Here is a 27454-nt window from a genome sequence, read left to right as displayed (position 1 = left end):
GTGCCCCTGATCTAACATTTCTTAAAGGTATTGTTTATAGCTTTACAACTTTAGAAGAAATTGATAGTATAGGGTTATGGATTCAGATTCTTGGTAACTTGAGAAAAACTTGTTCTCCCTGAGAAATATCTATCTTTTGATGTATAATTTTAGTGAGCTAGAACAAATTATTTGATATTTGTTAAATGGTTGAGGTAAGATTTGAAATACTATAGTTAAACAGTGATGATGAAAATCTGACCTAGATGACTTAATAAAATATATGAATGCATCGATGCAACTAATGAGTTGCAATTTTATGTCTGGCTTTGAGCAGCAACTTTAAATATGAATCAAGAGGTATGATCAGGATAAGAGTCATCTTTCTCCATTTCTTGGTCCTGCTTCCTCAGTGTTGACTCTCTAATTTAGTGACTCAAAGATTGTGGCCACAAAGGACTACATGCTTTTTCTTTAAACTTCTGATTGGAAAGAGGAAAGTTCGTTTCCCATACTGTTTTATAAATGTTTTAGGATTAATGCCATTTGCTCAACCTGACTTGATTTGGAGAGTGTACCTATCCTAATCCATCTGTATGGCACTGAGGATGGCAAATATTAATTGGCTGATTTCTAGATGGATGTGAGACCAATTTCTCATTGTTAGGAAATTTGGGATACTATTTAAAAAAGATAATGGATGAAGGGGTGGCAACTAATAGATGTTCATTGTGATACAAAGTGTGTTTCATTTTTTGGAGCCCATTAAGAATATGGATAGGTTGAGAGGGCTTAGCATAAGTTTTTATCCTTTTGGACACTGACATTCACACTCTCTCACTTATTCTTAGGGTTTGTTTGTTGTTGTTTCTATGATTTCACCCATCCAGTGTATTGAGAAAAGTAAGTAGAACACTAAAACTAGAGCAGAATATGATATAATTCTTTTAGACCTCTCTCTAACACAGGACTGCTTTGGAGAGGATCACTTTCTTAGTTTTCTCTCATTAATAGTTTGAGTGGGTTTTGCTGGGAGAAAACTTTGCTATGTGCTTTCTAGCTGCCATGTCCCTCCCCTCACCAAAGGATTTTCTTACCTGGTTCCTATGATATGTTTATTTCACCAAGTAAATTGTTCTCTTTGATTAAATCATGTAAGGGCTTTTGGCTCTGCACACCAGAGGACTGAGCTAGCAGTGGACATAAATAAAACCACTTGTAGGGGTGCCTGGTTGGTTAAGTGTCTGACCCTTAATTTTGTCGTAGGTCATGGTCTCATGGTTTGTGGGATCAAACCCTGAATCAGGCTTTCCACTGACACTGCAGAGTCTACTTAGGTTCCTCTCTCTCTCTCTCCCTCTCCCTGTCTCTCTGCCCCTTCTCTGCTCACACACACACTTTCTCTCTAAAAAATATTTTTTAAAAAGGGCATCTGCTTACTTAATAAGATTTCCAAAATAAAGGAGTCCCTGTGATGGTTTGGCCTTGCAACTGAATCATCACCCAGTCTCTTTTCTCCATCCTTGCTGCGTAGTTTTGTTAACTCTAGGTAAGAGGCTGTTTTTCAGATATCTTGGCATCAGGTCTTGATATAATAGCATTCAAATACATAAGTACGGTGGACTTAACAAATTTTTCTGAATTCACCCAGCAAACTCAATTTCCATATCATTAGCTAGAACTGGGATATGTAATAATTCCTATCTGTGGGGCAAATGAGTAAGTAAGTAGGTTTCCAATACCTATAGTGAGGATTGTGCCAGGTAGAACATGACTGACAATAGTTGGGTGGCCGGTCTCTCCAACTACTGCCGAATGTTAGGAAGAGAGAGCTCCTCTGTTTTGTGTAGATGCATGGAAGTAAGAGGCCAGGTTTGTACTGAAGACTTAGTATTGAGATCCACCTTTTCTGGGTTAGTTCTTGTGCTTTTTCTATGGTTCTGAATTTTTAGGAGCGTGCCATTTTAATAAAATATTTTATATAATAAAAGCCCACGATGCTAAACTTGTTATATTTATATGCTTCTTCCATCAGGGCACTAAGAGTGAAAACAGATTGAGTCAAAATGAATAAAAAATGAAAAAAAAATAAAGTAAAAGTATGCATTTATATGTGCAATGCACCCATAGAGTATTACATGCACCTAGAGATGTGTACATACTTTGAGGTAGTATGGAAGGATACATTTTTACAATGTAGCCCAACTGAGGAATTCTGCTAATTTAAAAAAAAAAAAACCTCATCATGTTTTCTTTCACTTCCTGTTTGTCAAACTTTTCTCCTTTTATGGCTTAAATGGACACCAATTCCTATATCTTTCTATTCCAAATACATGATCAGCATAGTCTGTTAGGAAGGAATACTTTATATATATTTTTACCCGTGGAAAATATTAGCATCTTCTCAGAGAAATGTTTACATTTCATTCCATGTTTCTTTTTCTGTCACTTTGTGTCCATTAAGGTATTTATCATTATATACCAGACTTAAGGAATTATGACCTAGATAATTTTGTTTCATTGGTCACTTCCAACATTAGAAGACTGTTCACATGCTGAATAATAAATTATAGGGATATATATTATGGCAATAATTTTCTTTATGGCATGATCATAACTTATACTAAGATATCCATTTAGAGATAAGGTCTAACATAACAGTTTTTTTTCTCATGCTGTTAGAATCAGAACTTCTAAATCAATTTTTTCAAACTTTTGAGCCAGGCAAATACTTGGATGCTGATATACCAAAGATTGTCTCCATGCCTGTTGTTTTTGTGCAGATTAGACTTTTTAAAAAGAATAAAGACCAATTTAATAATTCCAATATAATGTTAGGAGATAGTTAAGGGTGCTGAAGACAAAATGTCAGGGCTAATAACTCAGCTTACTGCCTATGAGCTCAGTGACCCTGGGCCACTTACTTTAGCTCTTTGTTCCTTGGGTTACTTTACTGTTAAGTGGCTGTTATGAAGATTAAATGAAATTATCCACATAAGCACTTAGCATAGTGCTTAAAATATGGCAAGCATTTAGTAACTGTAATCTCTTGTCACTATCATTTAATTTGTAAAACTTGTAGTAGTGATCCTTAGTCTTATATTTTGAAAAAAAAAAAAAACAAACAAAAACAGACAAAACTTACTTCCATTTTAGTTACCAAAGTACTGTAGGTTCTCATTTGTCCATTAAATATTAGATCTACTTATAAAAGGATTTGAACACTTTTAGGTTCCATAATTGTATATGGTCATCAAATTGCATTGATTATTACCATGTTTCTTGACTGTGCCCATTCTGATCAGCCACATTTGTAAGTTTTATGAAGTTTATATCTGAGATTAATTTATCACAGATGACCTCTTGGAGTTGTCCTTCATATTATCAGAAGGATATCAGTTAGTTGGCTAACAAAATTTAAATAGTTATTTATGAAATTTAGTATTCTAATTAGATGGCATTGTCATATAATTAAAAGCTTATTGACATATTTTGTCTCCCTTATTATCTTATTATCTGTTTATGCTCACACACACATACAATGTTAAGGAATATAGGACTATATTTTAGTTCTTTTTATCCTGGTATGTGACTTTATGTACAATGAATTGGGCCTTGACCAAGTTGACCATTGATTAATTTCATGTTCCTCAGTTGTAAATCTGTAGCACATTATTAATGTTTTAGTTCCAGAAGTTATATTTATACATATAAAAAAACAACATATTATACATAAAAACGTTTAATAAATGAATGAACTTTTTAAAATGATTTCTTAAGAATGGACTGCTACTTTTTCTTTAAGTCACTTTGGGTCACTAGTGAAAATATTGATCATGGCTGAAAAAAGTTAGGAACTGGTGAGTCTTGGTTTAACATCAGGGCATGATCTCACATACAGTGGGTTCAAGCCCCTCGTCAGGCTCTGTGCTGACAGTGTGGAGCCTGCATGAGATTCTCTCTCTCTCTCTCTCTCTCTCTCTCTCTCTCTGCTTCTCCCCGGTTATGCTCTTCCTTTCTCAAAGATAAATAAGTCAACTTTAAAAAAATTATTAAGGGGCGCCTGGGTGGCTCAGTTGGTTAAGCGGCCAACTTCAGCTTAGGTCATGTTCTCGCGGTTTGTGAGTTCGAGCCCCGAGCCCCGAGCCCCAAGCCCCGCGTCAGGCTCTGTACTGACAGCTCAAAGCCTGGAGTCTGCTTCAGAGTCTCTGTCTCCCTCTCTGTCTGCCCTTCCCCTGCTCACTCTCTGTCTCTGTCTCTCAAAAATAAAAACATTAAGAAAAAAATTTTAATTTATTTAAAAAAAGATCATTGCCCATATTTCTTTGTAAATAGAAACTGCTATATTTATTTGATTTCAAAGGCTTAATATTTCATCTGAGTTAAAAATGTGTGTGTGTGTGTGTGTGTGTGTGTGTGTATTTGAGTAAAGGAATGAGTGTTTTACTCCAGCGGCCACACAATAACTTCTCTTGGAAGAGGTTTATGTCCTTATACCATTTTCAGTATATTAAAAAAATGACTACTGTTGAGACAGGAATTTTAAATGGAGAATAACATAATGACCATTTTCAAATTATTTAGGAGAAGATTTTGTTTCTTTTACACATAATCTGCATGTTTTAGCATAAGTCTTTATGTTTTATAGGATGATAATTTTTGGTAGTTGGAAGTACACTGCTTTGTTGAAAGCATCAGTTTTAAGCTCTGATGTAAGAAAAATAAGAGGTAGTTTGTATTACCATTAATTTTTAAATAATGCAACTGAGAGAGGAGGAGCAGATATTATACCCATTAGAGTTGTATAAATGAGATGGCAGTGGTTGTTTCTTCAGTGTCCGTTGACTGGTCTAAATTTGTAGGGTCAAAATTATAGAGCTACATTTAATCCGAAGTCAGCATGAATCTCCATGTATATAATAGGTATAACTTATAGGGAGACCAAAATCTCTTCATAATCAAAATGACCTTAAGGTTGGCTGAAATATACTCATTTCTCATTATAGCTGAAGTATAAAATATCATTCTGAGAAAGTTAATTTAATCTAGTTTGTTTATTTCAGTTAGAAAGTCTTCTAAATTTGATGACATGAAATATAATAACATCAAGCAGTCTCTGGGGGTTTTGAGGTTATAGTTATAAGGCTAGTAACATTTACCACAGCTTATCTGGAAAGCACCACTAAGATTTGGGAATCAGATTATGGTTTAACTAGATGGCAAGCATGCACATGTTTGTAATTATCTTTTGTCTATGTAAAAACATGCCTATGTGTGTATGTGTAACCATGTATCCATAATCTGAACATGTAAAAAAACCCATGAATTTCAAGATGGCCTGCAACATAGTCATTCATGACTATACTACACTTCCCATGCATGGAGTTGTTGGAGTGAATAACGTAAATGACAGGAGGTATGCCTGGGGGTATTTTGTTAAATACCAAAGTTAGCAACCTGAGTCAAAGAGAAAATCCTGAAAGTTGAGGGTAGCTGGAAGGCAGGAAATAATCTGGTTTACAAAGGTGGAAAGTTTTAGATGCTTTTTTATGGCCTCTTTAATGCCTATTCTCAAAACACTCCCCTGTCTTCAGATTGCACCGCTGGGAAGGCAAATAGAACCTTCTTGACCAACAAACCAAGAATAATTTTAACAAAATGTGTACCTGAATGGCTTGACTGTGTCTTCTGACCTGTAATTTCCTAAGATCACCTGTCCAATTTGAGGCTCCAGTGGAACAGTATTGGGGGGAACATCACAGGCTTCTCAGGTGAGCCATTTTCTTGGCTTCATCTGTTTCCATCCCATCTATAGCTGGTTATCAGACACTGAACGCTTCCCTCAGCAGAGCATCCATGGACAAGAATCAGGGTTGGGTAACTGCTGAGACACATTGTGTAGCAGCTGGAGGTTCCGTGAAATAGAAGACACCAAAGTCAAACTCAAGTGCTGTAGTATTGAGGGGAAATGGCCATGGAGCTGACTCATCAGAAGGAACAGTGCAGATAATTGGAGTGGAGAGAATAGTTGTGTTCCCTTTTCTTTTTTGTCCTTTAAACCATTACCATAGCACTTTGGAAGGGGTCTGCATCAAACATAATACTAGGTTTGTATTAAATATGTTGAATAAAGCCTTGTTGATTTCACCTGCAAACCATAGGATTTAAAGCAGTTGCTCTGATGTTTCTAAAATGGATTGATTTCCATTTCTTCATACTGATGTTAAAACTCTTCTTTTTCCTGTAAATGGAAGTAAATAAAGAGCTGAGGTACTCAGAATTCAGACTTACTGACTTATTTTACTTGTTATGATATACACAGTTGTGCTGAACATAATATTAGCAAACACCTCACCTATGTTTTCTACATCACAACAATATTTGTTAATTAGAAATTATTAGATTCCAATAAGAATGTTCTGATTAATACAATATTGGTTGATAATCCTTGAAGAAAATGGATAGAGAAACATTCTGTTGGTCCCAAATATTCGTTTACTAAGTTTTAAATAGGTGAATCTGATTTCAAATCAGTAAATAATTTAGATCTAAGAAGCAGTTAGCATTGACGAGGGGTCAGCCAATGTGGGATTAATTTTAATTCCTAGTGTTACCTTCCTAGTTGTGTTAAGAGCAAGTAACTAAATTTCTTTCCACCAGTTTCTCCAATTTGTGGATATGGAAAGCTCATTTGTGGTTTTTAAGAATAAAATAGATAATGACTGGAACATATTGTAATTTGTCCATTTCAGGACCTATATTATATTTATATTTTAGTGTATCTGAAATTAGATGCATCATAATAGTCCATCAGTTTAATTGGCAACAAAGTTTTTTCCTTAACGATATATAAAATTATGTTCTGTCTTACAATCATAGGCATCTTATATTTGTTGAAATATGGTTCATAAAGTGGCATGTAAAATATATTCTAGCCTTTAATGAGAGGTGTTTTATCTCTTTGAATACAGGAAAATATGTACCACAACTCTTTTCGTCCCCTTTCTTTTTCTGTGCAGCTAGTATTTGGTGTTATCAGACAATTATATAATACTAATGGCTACCTAAGTCTAAATCTAGGCTTTTTTGTGTTTTTCAAAATAAAAAATAAATAAGCAATAAACATATTTGTAAGTGTATATGTATATATATATGAATATATACATGCTTTATTTTTGATTAATAAAATATAGTTCTCATAATTATATAGCAAACTATAAACATTGAAATTTTTGTGACTGAATATCAAATTAGTTATTGCTATGATTCTGCTAAATCTATTTTCATTTTTTAAAAGAGATGAAGCCTTTTAAAAATATTTATTTATTTATTTTGAAAGAGAGTGCAGGCGCATTAGCTGGGGAGAGGCAGAGAGAGAGGGAGAGAGAATCCCAAGCAGGCTCTGCACTGACAGCACAGAGCCCAGTATGGGATCCATCCCACGGAACATGAGATCATGACGTGAACTGAAATCAACAGGAGGGTGCCTAACAAACTGAGCCTCTTGGATGCCCCACCAAACCTATTCTCATACCTCACCAAGTTTCCTCTTAAACATTTGATTGCCATATAATGAATAGAGGTTTCAAAAACTAGTCAACAAATTATGTGATGAGGTAGACTTGTGTTGGAGTCCAGCAGTGAAAGATCAGAACCAGAACATGACAGGTTGAGAGTCACAGGAAAAGATACAGAAGGTAAAGTGATTCTTTCCTTTTTTTTTTAAACAAATCTCTCAGGTTAACTGAAAGTCTGGGGCTGGGAACAAAGACAAATTCGACTGCTCTTTGCTGGTAAATGCCTGCAAACCTAGCCTCCAGGGAGCTTTTGATGACCTGGTGTGCTTTTCAGCAGGTTTATAAATTCAGCAGATACATGAAATAAAAATCAGCAGTTAGAAGTTAGTACCTTGCTTTATATTTTGGTAGATAAATTGCTTAAGGATTTAAGATCCATCAACAGTAAGGTTGATACATACTGGATTAGAATTAAGTGATTTATTTGGTCTTCTATTTCCAGAAAACCAAAATTACTTTACATCAAAACAGAGAAAGTGTAAAAAGCAAAAGTCTTTATTTGAAACCTCATTTGGAAACTAAGACTCTCATATTTCCAAAATATATTATCATTATAAGATTTTGTGCACCTTTAGTTTTGAAAGTATCTTGCTTTTCACAAAGCAAAACCTGTTGAATTATGTTTATAAAATATTACTTTGTGAAAGTAGCACTGCTCAAATATATAATTTATGTCTATTCTTTGACTCACTACTTCAAAGTTACTTTAATTAAATCTATGCAATTACAAACACATTATGGTATATTTAGGATACTGTTACTATTTGAAAACGATCACCAAGATATTTCAGAAGGTAATATCACATTTATAGTAGTTGGCATACAGATACCTCCTTAAGAAACTAAACAACATCAAAACAATAGATCAGTGTATAATGCTGTAATTGAGAATTGCACCATTATCCAAATTACTATTGATTTCTTATTCATAATTATTGAGTCTCTTTTTGAAGTTGATGTTATCTGTCATACTTTTTGATTGTATAGCGAACAGTTTATTTTTAAAGCTATTCTGTTTTACTTCCTACATAAAATGGAAAATTTTGATCTCTGAGTGGCTGTAGTGAAAAACCATTACTGAAGAGATCCCAGAGGTGTTTTTGGAAAGGAAAGGCTGTGTGTGTGTGTGTGTGTGTGTGTGTGTGTGTGTGTTCCTTTAATTGAATTGAATATACTGTCACCTAATCAATTTCCTAGTTTGGCTCTATGCCTTATATAATATATGCAAAATTGCTTATTTTTAAGCCTTTTTTGGTGGAATGAGAATGTTTATATCTACTTTGAAAAATTGTGAAAAAAAACAAAAATATGTGAGTTAATTTCTAACTTATTGATAGTGATAATAAAAATTTGCCACATTTTTCATTTCTACCTTGAATTTTTATAAATTCATTTTTTTATTTTTACAAAGGTTTTTTTAAGCTTTTAGTTTTTATTCTTACTAAAAGTTTCTTTTTTTCCTTCTTCTTTTAAGTTTGTGTCATATCCCATTAATTGAAGACACAGGAGTATCCTGAAGAAAAGGTGGGCTTTGGGGTGTCACAAACTCACTTAATTCCCATCTTATTTATATATTTATTTTTACCTTAGATTACCCCATTGTCTCATTTCTGATGTGGGGTATAAGAGAGGAAAAATAATTTTTCCTCTACCCTTCTGAGTTCATACCTGAGACCCAAGGGATAAAAGACAGGTCAACAAGAATAAAAGCAGTTTATTAAGACATATACCTAATTTATACATGGGCAATACGCAGGGAAAAATGGGTAACTTCATAAGGGGGCTAATTCAGTCTTCAGTACCATCTGAATAGAGAGGTTAGAGGGATGTAGGCCCCATTAGACGTGTAGAAGTCTAGGGCACACTGCCCCAAGATGGGCCACTTTGACATAAAGATTATTTTGAGTTAAAAGTCATCAAAATGTAGCAGATGTAAAAAGCTCTCTGCCTCCCCCTTAAATGACTAAATTTACATTGAAAAGGAGAGCCTGTACTAGAAAGAGAGCTGTTAATGGACACTCCCCTTTGCCTGGGAACCTTATCTGCATAATAAGGCCACCTTGTTTTTCCAAACATCTCCTTTCACCTTCTTGCTAATAAGTTTTCTCTATGGATCTTCAGACCCTGCTCCTCACCTTAGCTCACAAAGAAGCTCATGTTGCCTAATAACATTTGGAACTTCGTGTCTGTGGGGAATTCCTAGTTCGTATACCTATTACATTTGATTTTCTCCTATTAGTCTCTCTCATGTCAGTTTGATTCTAAATCCAGCTAGAAGGACCACAGGGCAAAGGAAGAGTAAATGATTTTTTGGATAGATGAATGGGTCCTTAGAAAAATAGTTTGGATGTGTGATAGTTTGTGACAAAGTTGTCTGGGTGTGGTGTCCACTTTTCACTTCTTGTGAGAATGGTCAGTATTCCCTGGTTGATGGGTCTCCTTAGGAGAGGACAATGAGTTCCTTGTGGAGAATCTGACTTTAGGTAGACAACTGGAGTTCAGAAAAAGGTTCTCCCTGCATTTGCTGTTTTTCTTGAGCCTACAGCTCAAAATAATTAGTATTCCAAAGCAGCATATTTTGCAGTGAGATGTCCTAAACTCCTACAGTCCTATTTTAGGGTGGCATATTCTGCTACCCTTCAAGGATTTGTTTTAATTATCTCTGGAGATTCTTATGAGGCTTAAATAAGATACACTCTGGAATGGCACTTTTACCACTGTTACCACCACCACCTCCACGACCAGAGACCAACATGTTGGGCTTTCTGCTTTGTGCCTTACTTGGAGAGGCTTGTTTAATTCTCCAGATAGTCATTTTACATGTATGGAAACAGGTCTGAGAAGAATCAGCACCTCAAGATCACATAGCTCATACATGTTATACCTAAGGATTTCGGTTCTTTTTTTAAAAAATCTTTTTTTTTTGTTTTGTTTTGTTTTACAATATTACACTTTCATTACAAACTAGTTGGAGTGTATGGTTTTTTTTTTTTTTTTTAATGATTTTAAGTTTATTGTGAGAGAGAAAGAGCATGCAAGCAAGGCAGAGGCAGAGAGCGAGAGAGAGATTCGGAAGCAGATTCTGTGCTGTCATTGCAGCCACGACCAGGGCTGAAACCAAGAGTTGGACACTTAACTGACTGAGCCACCCAGATACCCCTGAGTGTATTGTAATGATTAAATATTCTTCAATTAATCATTCACCTGTCCATGCAAAAGTTATTTAATGGTTCCTATTTCTATGTGCTCTTTTTTTTTCCTTGCACAAAAGCATGAAGACATTAAGGAAGCTGTCCTGAGACTATCATAATAATATTAAGGGGAATAGAATCAGACTAATTCCATTTATATCATGTTAACCAGCCTACATTTGTGATCCATCTACTTGGGCACACAAGCTGCTTGCTGAATGGTGCTGGTAGAGATAACCCTTAATTCCAGTGTATCCTGTTTTTGAATCATTTCATTAAACAAAAGCCTTTGAGTCTTCTTTTGTTGCCAAGAACAAATGGTTAGATTTTAGGAACTGTAGCTACTTTTGTTATTCACAAATTCCAGAGCCTTTCAAAATTTATCATTCACATTCTCAGCTCTGCACACAATCAGTCATTATGTCAGCAGCTGCCCAGGGAGCCTCACTTCAATTCACTCAGCGAAATAATAACCATCAGGACATTGCTACATTAAAAATAATAATAAAATTAAATCCTTAAATAGCAGAGTTCTTTACCTCAGTAGTTAAAAATTAATTACTTCTATTTAGCAGAAATCCCATTGTACATTTTGACAGGGAAAGAAAAGCAATATCTGTGCTGAAAATTAAATTGATTAGATTGATATGTTTTAAAAATAGAAAAGGTTATAAAGGGTTCTATTTCCAAATAAATGACTTCAATGATTTATTGCAGGCTACCATAACTTAATCAGATGTCAGCTTTTGTTTTTGTAGTTCAGTGAGTGAGCAATCAAAACTCTGTGACTATTTGAATTATTATAAATTATGAAATAATTTTAATGCACAGAATTAATGTGTCTTTTCTACATTAGAAACAATAAGCACATTGCCCTATTGAACCTTTAGCCAGCTTTTGAGTATGTGATACAATATATTTGTGATTAAATTAGAAAACAATATTTTAAGTTACAACTTAAGTGGTCTCCATCCTTCTCCCACACCATTTGCTTTGCCTATCTTTCCTCCTTTTTTTCTATGGCATTCAATGGCACAGCACTGTTCAGAACATTGAAATAACACTCTATGTGTCGCAGTCAAAGGATGAATATGAATATTAATTTGTACAGCATCATCAGGAGCCTGTGTCAGGGCCACTTTCATAGAACTCACTTGTGTGATGTCAGGTTCTCATTATTTTAAATGCCCTTGATCATGCTCTTTTGTACTGATGTCTTAAACAAAAGTCCGTGTTTTTGTCTGCATCTTCACTTAATTTCTTCTCATTCTAAAAATAAAGGAAATGAGATGAAATGCTGACTCAGGTTGTACGTTTGCTGGCAATTTCCTTTTAAGTCACATATGGAATTAGAGGCATCAATCTATGCACAATGATGCCACCTTCTGCTGAACACTTTACATCTTTGGAAAGATTTGCTTTACTTTTGGAATATGGACTTGAACAAATGAGGAGCTTTATATGAACTCGAATTCAGTTTTGGCTAGATGAAAGAAGAGGCATATGTGAGGTGACCTGAAGACTCACTTTCTTTTTCTTTGATGTACATGAGGGCTATTGTTAAGAATCTGGATAATCTCCTTAAAGGTTTATGTTTTATATTTTCTCAGTTATTGACAAAAGCTTAATAAATAACAATTCCCTATTCATTAGCAAATCCAAAATAATAGAGATGATTTCTTAAAAGGTTACCGTGAATATTATGTTGATAGAAAATGTATATGGTATCCTTTATTATTATTATTAATTTTCAAGTTTTCAGTTACCTTATTTAACATCAAATATTGTGATCCAGATTTCTTTTTTCAGACAAGCATAACAGAATGCTGAAAAGTAGATTTTTTAATAGATTTATAAGACTATATTTAGCTTACATTTATTAATAAGGGATAGGTCATACAGTTTTCTTATTTTATGTTAATGAAAGAAAAACGTAGTTGACATTCATCAACTTCTCAAAAGTCATATTCACGGAGTAACTCATTCTCATATACAATGGCAGTGTTTTATCTCCTTGTAATCCCACCTTATGATGTCATGGCCTTCATTCAGTGTTTCAATGCAAATGTTTCTAAAGGGTTGCTTTGATTTTTGCATATACTTTAAAATCTGCCAAATGACGTACATGGTCTAAATGCAAAGCACTTTCAAACATATCGGATACAGGATTAATATGAAACTGGAATGGGCCAGCTTAATGAATGCCACGCTTAATGTACAATCTATTCTTTGAATAAATTATACAGGAAAATTGCAGAGTGTGTAAATTACATAGCCGTCATAAATCAATATCCTTTAGATTGCTCTGCCTTAGATAAGGGGTAGCAATGCTGAGGCCATGACATACTTGAAAGTGGATGAGAGCAAAGCAGTTAAAGTGAGAGAGGAACACCCATTAAGGAAAGGAAATGCTCAGAAAATTATTATAAAAGTTGAGCACGCAAATTGCACATCCCCGGGCAGTGGTTATTTTATGCAGAGTGCATGGATGGACGAGAAGGCTCATGCTGGTCTTCACCATTGACTGTTGCAGAACTAAGTTAAGATGTTTGAACTGTTCCTGCAAATTGGCCTTAATGCTTAATGCTTATGATTTTGCAAATCATAGCATTGTGAGAGTAGTTTCTTAATAAAGAGTTGGAACTCATTGATGAAGATGTGCATCATGTCTCTGTTGATATCTCAACTTGGTATAAGAAACTTACCTTTCATGGAGGACACTGATTATCTCTTAAATATTGCACTATGGATCACTCAATTATTTTCTTATAAAAACAGGACTTGCTATCCATTTTACATGGGTACTGGCTAAAGGAAAAATATTAGCTACCAATAAGAAGATTGCAAGTTTAAAATATCGCTTTTTAAAATACTCGTCTACACTGGCAGAATAAGTTTTGTGACGAGATGTGAACACTTCTTTAAAAAAGCCTTTCGCAGGATCATATGAACTGCCAGGAAGTTTTGCCAAACAGATTTTAAGGGGAAAATCAGGCTATCCTAACTGTCCAAATGTTTTCTCACGTTTCAAACAAGCAGCTGCTGCGAGTTCCTGCCAGTAGTAAACCTTTCAGGCAGACTCTGAGCAGCTGCCAATCTTGTGTCAATATTTTAAATTCACTTACAACCATCTTAACTGGTGTAAAATTTTCTCTTTACCCCCCAAAGGGCCAACAGATAACTCTGTTTTGTTGCGTTGCCTCTTTTTACTCCCCTAGTGGTGAAATAACCAAATAAGCAATTTTGGTAGGAAAGAGAGATTTCTCTGAGTATTAGGAGTAAGAACAAATCTCATTTTGTCTGTTGGTGAGGACAGATCTGTAATAATAAGACCCGTAACAACAAGAGGGAAAAAACTAAAAAAGAATATTATCTGTAAAGTAGTTCAGCAGATGCCTAGGTAATGCATTTATATTTACATAGAGCTTATCACTAGTGTATGTGTGTGTGTGCGTATGCATATTTTGTTTAAAAGAAGGAAGGAAAGTCCAGAATTTGACCTACAGAAACATTGGCAAAGGCAAGAAATAAACGCCTAGACATGAGTTTGAAGGTATTTATTAAATACTGGAGAACAATTATCTGCTTGAGTCTTAGATTACATTATAAAGATTGTCTCATGATCCGTGCTCTAAAGAGATTTTCTTTGAGGTACTTGAGACTCACCAGTACATTGTATTACTGCAGACGTAAATTGAGAAGAAACAATTGGCAAAAGATTGTGCCTGAAACCACACTGGATGAATCTTCTTTCCTGCAGCAGGAGGATTTTATTTTGAGGGTGATAATAGGTAATAGTGGGGAGAGAATGATGAGGGGAAGCACTGAAGGTATTGTAAGATGAGGGTGATGTGTAAGAGCTACTCATTCGTTGGGAAAGTGGGAATTTGCCCCGAGCTAAAGATGATAAAGTGGAGGCTACTTGCTAGTGAACACTTCAAAGCAGGTGTTTCAAAATCTGTCTTCTTGTTGAGTATTTTTATTTGACAAATAAGTATTGGGAATTTTTATTAAAATTTGAACAATTTGTGGAACTGAGCATTGTTTAATTCTTTTTGAACAATCTTTCACTTTTTCTTCTTTTTTAAAATGTCTCTTGAGTGCTGAAAACAAATTCCTTCAGTCATGGATTTTTAAAAAAGTTTTTAATGTTTATTTATTTTTGAGAGAGGGAGAGAGACAGAGTGCAGGTGGGACAGGGAAAGGAAGAGAGGAAGACACAGAATCTGAAGCAGACTCCAGGCTGTGAGCTGTCAGCACAGAGACCAATGTGGGGTTCAAGCCCACAAACCATGAGATCCTGACTGGAGCTGAAGTTGAATGCTTAACTGACTGGGCAACCCAGGTGCCCCCAGTCATCCATATTTTTTAAAAAGATTTAATTTCACCTCTAAAATATTGTGGAATTTTTTATTGAGGTTCCAAAACTTAATATATATCATAATGCATATTCATATTTTTTGAAAACCATAAAAAATCCTAATTCATTTTTCATGTTAGATTATGACATAGAACTACAAGGTAATGTGATTTTTAAAACCAAACTTTCAGAATTAGTGCAGTTAATGCAAATAAGGCAATCTTTTAAAGTAGTCATTTTGGAAAACTGTACATATTCTAGTGGTGATGATATTGCTGAATCATTTTTTAAACTTCTCACTGGAATTGTCTTTATAATCAATAATGGATAAGAATGTAAGTACTACTCTTTTGCCAAAAAACTACATGAACTATTTCTTCCTATCACTTCACTCACCTGGCCTGGCTCAAAATACATTTTGACTTTTCAAAAAATGAAATCCACTCCCAAAAGACAGCAGTATAATATTAAATATGCTATGGATCTCATTGGTACCTCCAAACATTAGTGATTAATAAATACAAAAATAAATTCTAACAGAGGTGCTAAATTCAAAGAGGAGTCCCAATGTATCTCTTTTTAAATTAATAAATAATTTGCTGCATTGTATACATTTTTTAAAGGCAATTGATAAAAGGAATCACATTCCTTAGTTTGTATACATTCTAATACATTTTTAAAAATAAGTTAGATTATTTTATAACATCAACTCAAGTTATTATATAGATTTATAACTATTTTTTAACACTTTAATTATTATTTTTTAAATGTTTATTTTTGAGAGAAAAGGGGAGACAGAGCATGAGCAGGGTAGGGCAGAAAGAGAGGGAGACACAGAACCCAAGGCAGGCTCCAGACTCTGAACTGTCAGCACAGAGCCTGATGTGGGGCTCAAACTCACAAATCGTGAGATCGTGACCTAAGGTGAAGTTGGATGCTTAACCAACTGAGCCACCTAGGTGCCCCTATAACTTTTCATTATGGAGATAACACTCAGACATTTGCTTCTTGGGAGAATAGCTTAGCTACTAGTTGCTATCTTTGAAAGCCAAGCTTTAGTAGACTGTCAGAGCCTGGGAGGCCCTCTTTGAAAGCCAAGCTTTAGCCTTTCCTAGTTGTGTGGTCTTAGGGGGAAAAAGTCACCTCATTTTCTTTTCACTCAGTTTCCTCATCTGTAAATTGGGAATGATAATAGTGTCTTGAGGTGCATAGGTGGCTCAGTGAGTTAAACAACCAACTCTTGATCTGCTCTGGTCATGAGGTCATTGTTCATGAGATTGAACCCCGTGGTGGGCTCTGAGCTGACAGTGAAGAGCCTGCTTGGGAGTCTCTCTCTCTTCCTCTCTCTTGGCCCCTCCCTTTCTCTGTCTTTCTCTGTCTCTGTCTCTGTCTCTCTCTCTCTCACACACACAAAATAAATATAAACTAAAAAAAGTGTCTTTCTTATAGGTTGCTTTACAAATTAATAATTCAGTGCATGTGAAGTATTTAGTACAGTACCCTGCACATGGAAGATGTTACCTAAAGGTAACAGTAGTTTAGTACCTAAAGGTAACTGTTAGTACCCCTTACTAACAGTGAGTGAGGAGATACTGATAGGTTTGAATTTATCCAATCTCTTTTTCTCACTAGCCGATTTAATATTAAATAGTCCTGCAATTTTACCTGAAAGTAGGTGTGACATAAACTGTTTCTGGGAAAGTACGGTTACAGGACTGAATCTGTCATTTTCTTTGATTGCTTGCTTGGAGTTTTATACTTTTATACTAAAGACTAATGAATTAGATGTATATTGCTTTTACATTTCGGGTGGCAGCAGTGTCTCAAATGTGGGATTTTTAAAGTTAGTATGGCTTTCTTTCTCAGGGTTTTGAAATAAATACTTTTTTAAAAGTTTACTAAGAGAGAGAAAGAGAGTGAGTGGAGGAAGGACAAAGGGAGAGAGAATCCCAGGTGGGGTCCTCGCTGTCAGCACAGAGCCCTGCGCAGAGCTCTAACCCACAAACTGTGAGAGCATGACCTGAGCTGAAATCCAGAGTCCGATGCTTAACTGACTAAGCCACACAGGCGCCCCTGAAGTAAGCGACTCTTAAACATAGTGGTGAATTTTATAAATGGTTCCGCAGACTACTTTGTATTTATTGTTTGTTTTTCTCATTTAATAAACACTAAAGAATGCATCCTAGTTTGGGATGGTTACATAAAACTTGCATCTGACCAAAAAAAAAAAAAACACACAAAAAACAAAAGATATATTAAACCTTGCCCAAATCACAATGTAAAGACATGTATTTAAACACAACGCAGAATCCTGGCACTCTTCCTGTCATTGTGTTCAGCATCAGTGGATGATAATCTATAGGTTGTTTTTTCAAGGGTGTGAACACGTTGGTTCTGTGCCTGGGGTAGCAGCTGTGGCTGCTGTGCACAGATGTGACCCTCCCTCCAGGTACCTGAGAGCTACAGTGTTGTGTGGAGCTGCTGCTGATAATTGTGGAATATCGGTGCTCGGGCCCTCCTACCTTGCTCTTCTGCTGCATTCGTAGTGGTGAAGACTCCGCCGGGTGATTGGGTTTGCCTTCAGGTAACTGACTCCATCCTTATTTCTCACTTTGTAGGGAGATACATTTGACTTTAATCCAGTAGCTGTGCAACTCTCCCTGGAAAACCCAGTGTACTGTCGAGATGGAGTCCTCTCCGTGCGCTTCAGGTCGTGAGGGTTCCACCTTAGTTGTTCCTATTATCGAGTAAAGTGATTGAATACCCCGCTCTGTCTTTGGGTTATGTCGTTGAAAAACCAACTCTTAAATGGCAACAAGCAGTGAGGAGGCCCTTTAAAAAAAGTTCTTTTAAGCTTAATACCTGAGGTTTTTTACTTTGTGTATTCCCACTCAGTTTTATAGCATATGAATATTTTTAGCTTCTATATGCTTATTATTCCTTTATTGCTTTTTTATAATTTTCAGATTTTCATATAAGAGAAGATAATTGTGTGTGTTATGTTTGTGTAGTGGGTGTATGTGTGGCTTTCTTATAATAACATGTTTCCGTGGTTCTGATTGTGTCGGTTTAAATCAGCTCGGAAGAGCCTTAGGATAACTTCTCCTGGGTGCCTTCTCATTGATGTAAATCTCGTAAATGAGTATTGCTAATACAGTGACTGCTTACTGAAATCCCAGAACATTATGAACCTTTGACAAGGAAAATCCTTTTCATCTTATGAGAAGAGTCACCTGAAGTGATTCTGCCAGTCCTCGAAGTGAATCACTTTTGACAGTGTAGCACATTGGTGATACCTGCCTTAGAGTCCTGAGTCTTTGCATACCACTGCTCAAATTTGGGCAAAGAAACAGATCTGGGTAATTTTAATAACTCATTAAATTATAAGACAAGATAGAATTATTAAATTATGAAGATAAGAGTGTACTCAAAATTTTAAAAAGCTAGTGTTTCTTATCAGTCATAAGCCTTGTGCCTTTTATAAAACATTTGTAAGAATTATTTAAGGTTCTTAATTCATTGAAACAACAGATGTAAATGATTTTTTTCAGCCATTTTGTCTTAAGTCTATAATAAACAAGGTATACTTTTGTTAGAATACTTCAGTTGTGAGTATCTTTCTTTGAAAAAAAAAAGTTTTAGACTACATTTGGGCTTTCAGTAGTAGGATATATGTATTAGAATTTCTACATTATTATATCCTTACAGAACTTATGTAGCATCTTGTATCTCTTCTAAGGAGAGTTTCAGTTTGAAGTACCAAGAATGATGTTACATATGGTATTGTAAAATGGGTTACAGTATCAGTGAGATTTCTGTTTTCATAAATATGGGTAGTTGATGTAAGAAAACACTAGTGTTGGGAGGGTCTGGGGCAAACTTTTTCCAAATAGTTAGCTTTTATTCAATTTTAGTGACTATTAACCTTGAGGAAATGTATACTCACTCTTACCAGGTCTTGTGATTTTTAAAGAGAAATAGGATATCTAGGTTTCCCTGTAATCTTAACTAGTTTTTAAATATTGCCTACTATTTCAAACATCTTTCCTATGATTATTTAATAATGGTTCCTGGAAAGAAAATGGACAATATCTTTTCATACAGGCTTTTGTTTTTCTCTCATATTAGTTTGAGTTTAAAAACATTGAGATTTGATTAACATTAAATAATATGTATACCTCTAAAGTGTTCTCTTTAATCATTTTTGACAGTTACATACACCTGTGTAGCTAGCACCTAAAACAAGATTTAGAACATTCTCAGGGCGCCTGGGTGGCTTAGTTGGTTAAGCATCCGACTTTGGCTTAGGTCATAATCTCAGTTCTGAGTCCAAGCCCTATGTCAGTCTCTGTGCTGACAATGTAGAGCCTGGTTGGGATTCTTCCTTTCTCTCTCTGCCTCTCTCTCAAAGGAAACTTAAAAAATAAATTCTAGAAAATGGGGGGAAAAGGGAAGTATGGAAAATAGACAGGAAAGGGGCACTTAGGAAACTTGCTGGTAGGGGGTTGGTGATGGTGGTGGTGAGAATGTTCTTTTTTTTTTAATGTCTATTTATTTTTGAGAGTAAGAGCCATGGATCATGACCTGAGCCGAAATCGAGAGTTGGACGCTCAACTGACTGAGCCACCCAGGGGCCCTAGAACTTTATTTTAAAGGGCAAAGAAATTATGTCTTTATAACAGATGAAGCCCAAAGGTCACAACTACCATTGGCAATATTTTGCTAGAAAGAAAAAAAAAATGAACTCATTCCTTTGGTCAAGTGAAGAAGGGAAGGGAAATATTTGTTTAATTCTAATTCTGTGCTAACCACTATATATCCATTATTAAATTCCCATGGAAAAAAATCTGCAGTTTTTAAAGCATCATTTTCTAGATGCAGGAACTGAGGCTCATGATGAAACGATGACTTACCCAATGTCACACAATTAGTGGGCAAGGTAAGAATGAAAACCAGAATCATGGTTTTAAAGGATATATTTCTACTGCTATAAGCCTGTATATGTACTTTTTGGAAAATAATATAATATAATGGGTTTATATGATAAGATTACCATATGATATTGACAATATCTAAAAGCTCTTGATCATATATTAATTGCCTAACACCATTCTGAGATATTGTTTTCAACCTCACATTCAAATTTATGAGGCAATATTGTCATTCCTATTTCACAGATCAGGAAACTAGGGGTTAGAGATATTAAGTAACTTGTACAAATTCATACATCCAGTGAATCTTGGAGGTGGAATTTAAACCGTGGGCTGTAAAACTATTATACTTGTTTTATTTTAATGTTCCTGATTTTAAAAAACCACTTTTAATGTTTTTTTTTTAAATTTATTTTTGAGAGAGAGAGAGAGAGAGAGACAATGTGAGCAGGGGAGGGTCAGAGAGAGAGAGAGAGAGAGAGTGAGAGAGAGAGACATTGTTGGAAGACATGCTCCAGGCTTTGGGCTGTCATCTCAGAGCCCAACATAGGGCTTGTACCCATGAACCGTGAGATCATGACCTGAGTTAAAGTTGGATGCCACCCAGGCACCCCAATGTTACTGATTTTTATTTTGACAAAACTATTTTTGATGAGTTACTCATTCTATAACAAATAAGTTCCTGAATTATAGATATCAATTGATGAACAAGGAATATGAAAGAATGCAAATAATACAGGTGTTTATAAAAAGTATGGAAACAATGTGGATGAAAGGATATATTTTGTATATAAACATAATATTAAAAAAAAACTGAAAAGTGAGTTCTATAGTCCAGACACTGGATAATTAGCAATTTAATTTTTTATCCCATTGGTTGAATGTTTAGTACAAATTAATCATACCATTCTGTTTCATTCCTGAATTAATTGGACATTAAGATCAAACTGTTACTTTTAGAACCATCAAAGCTAATTTATATAATGTAGCTTCAATGAAAAAGAAAGATTTCCAGCTACATTCCTGCGAACTGGTCTTACCTACATATTTATAGAGTCAGAAACTGGAGAATCCAGCTATCCCTGAAAGCTAGCATAAGACTTGTTCTAGTGAATTTATAGTGGGAAGGAAAATATACCACTGGGCATGCAGGTCTGTGAAAAAGGAAAAGGGCCCAGAAAGAATGGAAAGGACCCTGCATATAAACTCTGCTCCAATTGAATACGATTCACTGAAAACTAGCTTTATACAAATTATTCCACTCCTTTGAGGGAACAACTATGGGATAGAGAGAGCAGGATCTCCTCTCTGACCTGCTCCAAAGTGTGGAAAGATTATGGCAGAACATCAGCACTGCCCAAGAAGGTGTCTTAGGAAGAAGGAGAGAGAAAGGGGTTCATGTATGTTCATTGATGCTCATGGCTTTCCTATACCTTGAGATTTCAATGTGAGTGACCTTAACATGTTTGCATGTTTATGCTCTAGAATTTTTAAGACTGCCACAGGGAACACTTAACTCTGCTTAACCTGTTCACTCAAGACTGCTGTTAGTGTGTTAATTCAACCTGGCACCATAACTGCAATTGAGATTCACAATAAAATAAAAAACCATTAGTGAATGCATCAGTCAGTAATAAAAATAAGGTCTGTAAAACTTGTACTTTAATTAAAAATGGAGGCTGTTGAAAATGAGAGATTAATGGAGTCATAAAGTAGAAAAATGAAAATGCATATGTAAAACAGAATGGAATGATAGCTCTGAACATTTGACTGTCTTAAAAGGGTGTCTGAAATTTTCCTCTTATTATTAAATTGCAATTCTGAAGGTCATGAAGCCAAGGAAGGAGGAATTTGCACAATCAACATTATTGAATTGATAAGAGTATTATAGTTTACTGTCTTATTTAAAAAGATAACATAGTGGAAAGCAATATGACTTTGCCTTTCCATCTTATGTTTCTTTTGTCTATAATAAAGTAAAATATTCTTCAATTATACTTTTGCTGCATATGTGGCCACAAGAATACTCCTTCAAACTATGTGGCTCCAAAGAAAATTTTAAGAGATCAGAATTTATTTTGAGTCATGAAAATGTAAAAACTTTAAAATTTGCTCATTTCTAATTTATTTTCTAGAGGGGATAAATGTGGAGGAAGAAAGAAACTCATATCTGTCTATTACTTTTCTGGAAACCTATTTGAATTCAGTAAAATAAGAGACAGTTTGGTCTACTATGTGGTTCAGTATCTCAGGTCAACACTTCTTGTAATGTAATTTGACTCTGCCACAGTTTTATGTGGGGACTTGAGTCAAAGCATTTACCACACCCACCCCCTTTTACATCTACAGATTAAAATACAGAAGAGTCCCTGCTGGGGTATGTTACTAGCATCTTATCTACTCATTGTCTATATGTGAAGATTAGCAAGAGATTTGCTCCACCATGACAATTCCATATTGCAATGTAGCAATGATCATTTATCATGCTAAAAAATCTCATCCATCTGTACACAATTTTCTTAATAAATCTTGTATACATAGCAATGTCTTTAGATAAGAATAACAACCTCATGCTTTCAAGAGATTTGAAGCAAAGGGAAGATCTGTTGCTAGTAATTTCTTTAGGTCAGAGTGTTGCTTTTTAGGCATTTATGCCATTGGACCTATAATAGATGGACATTCTCCACAGAAACCTCACTACTACAGTCTTCCACACCCCAAAATGAAAGATCTGATTTGGTTGTCCCATAAATCATCTTTTCAAGAAAGCAAGCTGTTCTTGCAATATGATGGCAGATGGAGCAGATTTTTACCAGTAGGGGGTTTTGTTCTTTGCTGCCAAGGATATTGAGGAAAGAAGGAATTATGCTAATTTGTCTGTTTTTCTCCTTTGCAAGCAACTTTACATATATCAGGAACTCATTTTGGGATCTGAGTTATTATTTTATGGCACTTGGCACAAATTGTGTGCTGAATGTATATATACTGTTTAACCTTTAAACATTAGATATGAATGCAATATACTGTTAACGGGTCTTCTGCTTGTTGAATTTCAAAAAGTCATGGGAAAGTTAAGCTCTAGAAAACATTCTAGGTAGTCTCACTGCCCAGTTTCTAAGATCATGTGCAGATTATGAGAGCTCTTAGAAAAGTAGAGGCTTGCTTTCTCCTGGATAAAACCTAATAAATAGAAAAAAATAAAAAATGGACCAATATTTTTACCGATTAACCATTCAAAGATTATTTATTAAATGACAGGTTTATGGAAGAATAGAGTGCTTAGGCTCTTTGTAAATTATACCAACAGTATCAGCTTCTGATATATGTATAGATAGTTTTGCCATCTCTCTTGACTTTATACAATGGCTGGTTAAAGGAAGAATCTGCTTTCTCTCCATGAAGAATACCGATTTTCCGTTCTTTGCCAAGGGCATGGGTTGTTCCAGGGTGTAGTCAAGTGATCAATCCATCCGGACCCATAATTATATCCTTCACTTTGGTGCCTTCAAAGAGAATATCTTGTGAGAATTATTAGTTTTCTCAAGCAGTCACACATGTATTGAAATTGCAAGATCAAATCCAAAATCCTTTGAGCTCTTTTGGAATAAAGATAGCATGTGAAAATGATGAGCATCTCATTACAATTACTACTTTCTAAGAAACGCGTTTTCTATGCCCTCTAAGATCAGCTTATTTTTTTTTAGAATTCCTTTGTTCCCTTTTCTTTCATCTGCTCCTTTTTACTTGTCCCACTTCAGGGGAAGATAATTGAATCACCTCAGGCTGAGTGCTTGTGGACCCTACAAATTTAATGCCTCTAAATAAATTATGCATGTTCACAGGAGTTAGAAAGAGTGGAATGGGTATATTCTAGTCTAGGTTGTGACTTGAGATGAATAGTTAATATCTTAGATGTCTTATATTATTTTGATAGAGAAAGAATGAAGGATATCTAGTTCTTAAGTAAGGACATTCTACTTTGTGCCAAATTTGAACTTTAGGTACATTTTCTGTTTTCTGAGCTTTTTACCCTGGCTGTTGAATGAGGCTGACAAGAACAAAACAGAACACAAAAACAGTAAACAAAAACAAAACCAGAAAACAACTACTATTTTTAGGGTATTGTTCAGTATATATGGGTTATAGTGCAGTTAAAAATAAGTTTTAATGCAATAAAGATTTGTTTCTTGGTTCTATTCAGTACATATGAGATTTTCTTCGGTACTTCTTTCCTAAATCAAGATTTGTAGACCCAGTTGCTATTTTATTGTTATTCCTCCTAAAATATATGGCCCCTAATGTCGCTGTTGTAGTACAAAAAGGAGCTAGAAGACTAGAAGCTATATTTTGAGGACCATATCTGCCCACATTTTATAATGTGAATGAGTTCCATTGTCTTCCCATAGTTAGTTCTCCTATCTACTCATTTAACAAAATCTATGCTCTCAGGAGAGCCACTTTCAAATCATATTATACACACTTAGATACTTTAGGTGTCTTAGTATTCATAAAACATTATTAGAAATACAGAATGAGAAGAAGAAAGCTGAAAGAATGACACTATCAGACTTCACGATTTACTATAAAACTACAGTAATTAAGACAGTATGGAATTGGTGAAAGAATAATGTTTTGTTAAAAGATAATGGAACTTAAAAGAGCCCAGAAATATACCTTCACAAATAAAATCAACTTATAATCCACAAAGGAACAAAGGCAACTTAGTGAAGAAAAGGAGTCTCTTCCACAAATAGTACTGCCATAACTGGCTATCCACCTGCAAAACATAGGAAGGAAGAAACACTTAAATCTTTCACACAAAATAAACTCAGTAAATGGATCAAAGACCTAATGCAAAACTCAAAAGTATATGGGGCGCCTGGGTGGCTCAGTCGGTTAAGCCTCCGGCTTCGGCTCAGGTCAGATCTCACGTTTGTGGGTTCGAGCCCCGCGTCAGGCTCTGTGCTGACAGCTAGCTCAGAGCCTGGAGCCTGCTTCCTGTTCTGTGTCTCCATCTCTCTGCCCCTCCCCCTCTCATGCTCTGTCTCTCTCTGTATCAAAAATAAATAAAACATTAAGAAAAAAAATTAAAAAAAAGAAAACTCAAAAGTATAAAACTCCTAGAAGACAGTGTAGGATAAAGTCTGGGTGAACTTGAGTGTGGTGAATACTTTTTATATAACAACTAATAGATGGTCTATGAAAGAAAGCACTGATAAATAGGACTTCATTAAAATTAAAAATTTCTGCTCTGTGAAAGAGATTGGTAAGAGGAATGAAAAAAGAAGTTATTATCTTGGAGAAGATACCCAAAACAACAATCTAATAAAAGATTGGTATCCAGTGTATACAAAGAATTCTTAAAGGACATAGGAAGAAAAAAACAATGCACTTAAAAAGTGGGCAAAGGATCTTGACAGATAACTTACAAAGGAAGATATATAGATAGCAAGGGAGGATATGAAAATATGCATAACATCACTGGTCATTAGAAAATGGTAAATTAAAATGAGATACCACCGCACACTTATTAGAATGACTAAAATCCAAAACAGCCAATGTTGGCAAGGATATGGAGCAACAGCAACTCCCATTCATTGCTGATGAGAATGCATAATGATACAGCCACTTTGGAAGACAATAGGATATGTTTTGTTTTTGTTTTTAAGGGATTTACTTTATTTTTTAAAAGTTGTATTTATTTTTAATAATCTCTACACCCAACCTGGGGCTCAAATTCATGACCCCACAGTCAAAAGTCTCATGCTCCTCCAACTGAGCCAGCCAGGCAACCCAGTATGGCAATTAAAAAAAAATAATACTCTTGGGGTACCTGGGTGGTTCAGTTAAGCATCTGACTTTGACTCAGGTCATGATCTCATGGTTCATGAGTTTGAGCTTGTGTCAGGCTCTGTGCTGAGAACTTAGTCTGGAACTTGCTTTGGATTCTGTGTCTCTCTGTCTCTGCTCCCACTCCCCACCCCCAGCTCCGTGCTCTTACCTACTCTCTCTCTACCTTTCTCTGTCTCAAAAATAAATAAATATTAAAAAAAATATAAAAATAATACTTCTACATAATTTAGCAATGATACTCATTGGTTTTATCTAAATGAGTTGAAAACATAAGTCTACACAAAAATCTGTTCATGAAGGCTTATAGAAACTTCATTCATAACTGCCAAAATTTGGAAGATGTCCTTCGAAAGGTGTATGGATAAGCAGACTGTGGTATAATCAGACAATGGTATATTATTCTATGACTCACAGAAATAAATGAGCTATCAGGTCTTAGATGTCTATTTCTTAGTGAAGAAGCTAGTCTGATTCCATACTCTAGAATTCCACCTATATGACTTTTTTTTTTTTTTTTTTTTGGTTGTAGTGGTTGACATCTTTATTGCCTTGGAGGTAAAGGGCAGGTGCTCAGAAGGTCTCCGTTGGGTGGGCAGCTGTCTCTTTGCTATCACAGGCTTCTGGCAGCTTAAGATGGTGCTGACTCTGTGAATGGCAGCTATGTGGAGATCTGGGCAGTACTTGTTCTTGCAGATCATAAGCCTGATGATGGTGAGGGTGGCCCAGGCATTCTTATTCATGGTGGCCTACTTGTGGGAGGTGGCAGGCTTTCGCTGGCCTCATCTCTGCTTCCTGACCACCACTATACCTTTGCTGTCTGCCCATTGTAGGAGAAGGGGATGTGAGCCTTTCAGGCTATTGGGTTCGGTGCTGTATGTCTGCCTGTACCTCTTGATCAGGAGGCTGGAGCTGTTGCACAATACCATCCATTGCAGGGGGGCAGACATGGTGGCAGTTCCTCTCGATACCACAGCTGGTGACTGAAAGCCCAACTATGTGATTTTTTTGAAAAGGGAAAATTTGAGAGACAGTAAAAAGATTAGTGGTTGCCAAAGACTCATGAGAATTGGAGAAGGAGGGAAAGGTGGAACAAAGATGGATTTGAGGGCAGTGAAACTATTCTGTAGTAAATGGAATTGTTGATGTATGTCCCCATAAACTTGTTAAAATCCATAGAATGCACAATACACAGAATAAACCATAATGTGAACTATGGCCTGTAGTTAATAATTAATATTTGCTCATTAACTGTAACAAGTATATCACACTAATACAGGATGTAGTATTAGAGGAAACTGCATGTGTTTTGGGGGGTAGGGTGAAGTAGTTGTAAGGGAACTATATAGTTTTTTCTCAAAATTTTTGGGTAAACTTCTCTAAAATTAAAGTCAATTAGTTAAAAATAATTTAAATACAAGTCATTTCTCCTTACTCTAACAGATGAATGTGTCTTTTTCTCTATTGAGTATGAGCCCACCCCTAGCACATGCTAACTTTGTATTTTCTGAGTGAATCCACCTTTTGCCATGTAGTAATCTCTTGGACACTTTACCTTTTCCACTG

The 27454-nt window shown here is 35.4% G+C and overlaps 1 pseudogene; it reads right to left on the bottom strand.

The window, feature by feature from the left end:
• The window catches only part of LOC115301996, a 99088-nt pseudogene extending 72250 nt beyond the window's left edge, over positions 1 to 26838 (bottom strand).
• Between the last annotated feature and the right edge of the window lie 616 nt (positions 26839 to 27454).

Source organism: Suricata suricatta, chromosome 1, assembly GCF_006229205.1.
Source record: "Suricata suricatta isolate VVHF042 chromosome 1, meerkat_22Aug2017_6uvM2_HiC, whole genome shotgun sequence".
In the NCBI taxonomy this organism is placed as follows: domain Eukaryota; kingdom Metazoa; phylum Chordata; class Mammalia; order Carnivora; family Herpestidae; genus Suricata; species Suricata suricatta.
Note: the sequence above shows the minus strand (reverse complement) of the source record. Positions and strands in the feature narration are given on the sequence as shown.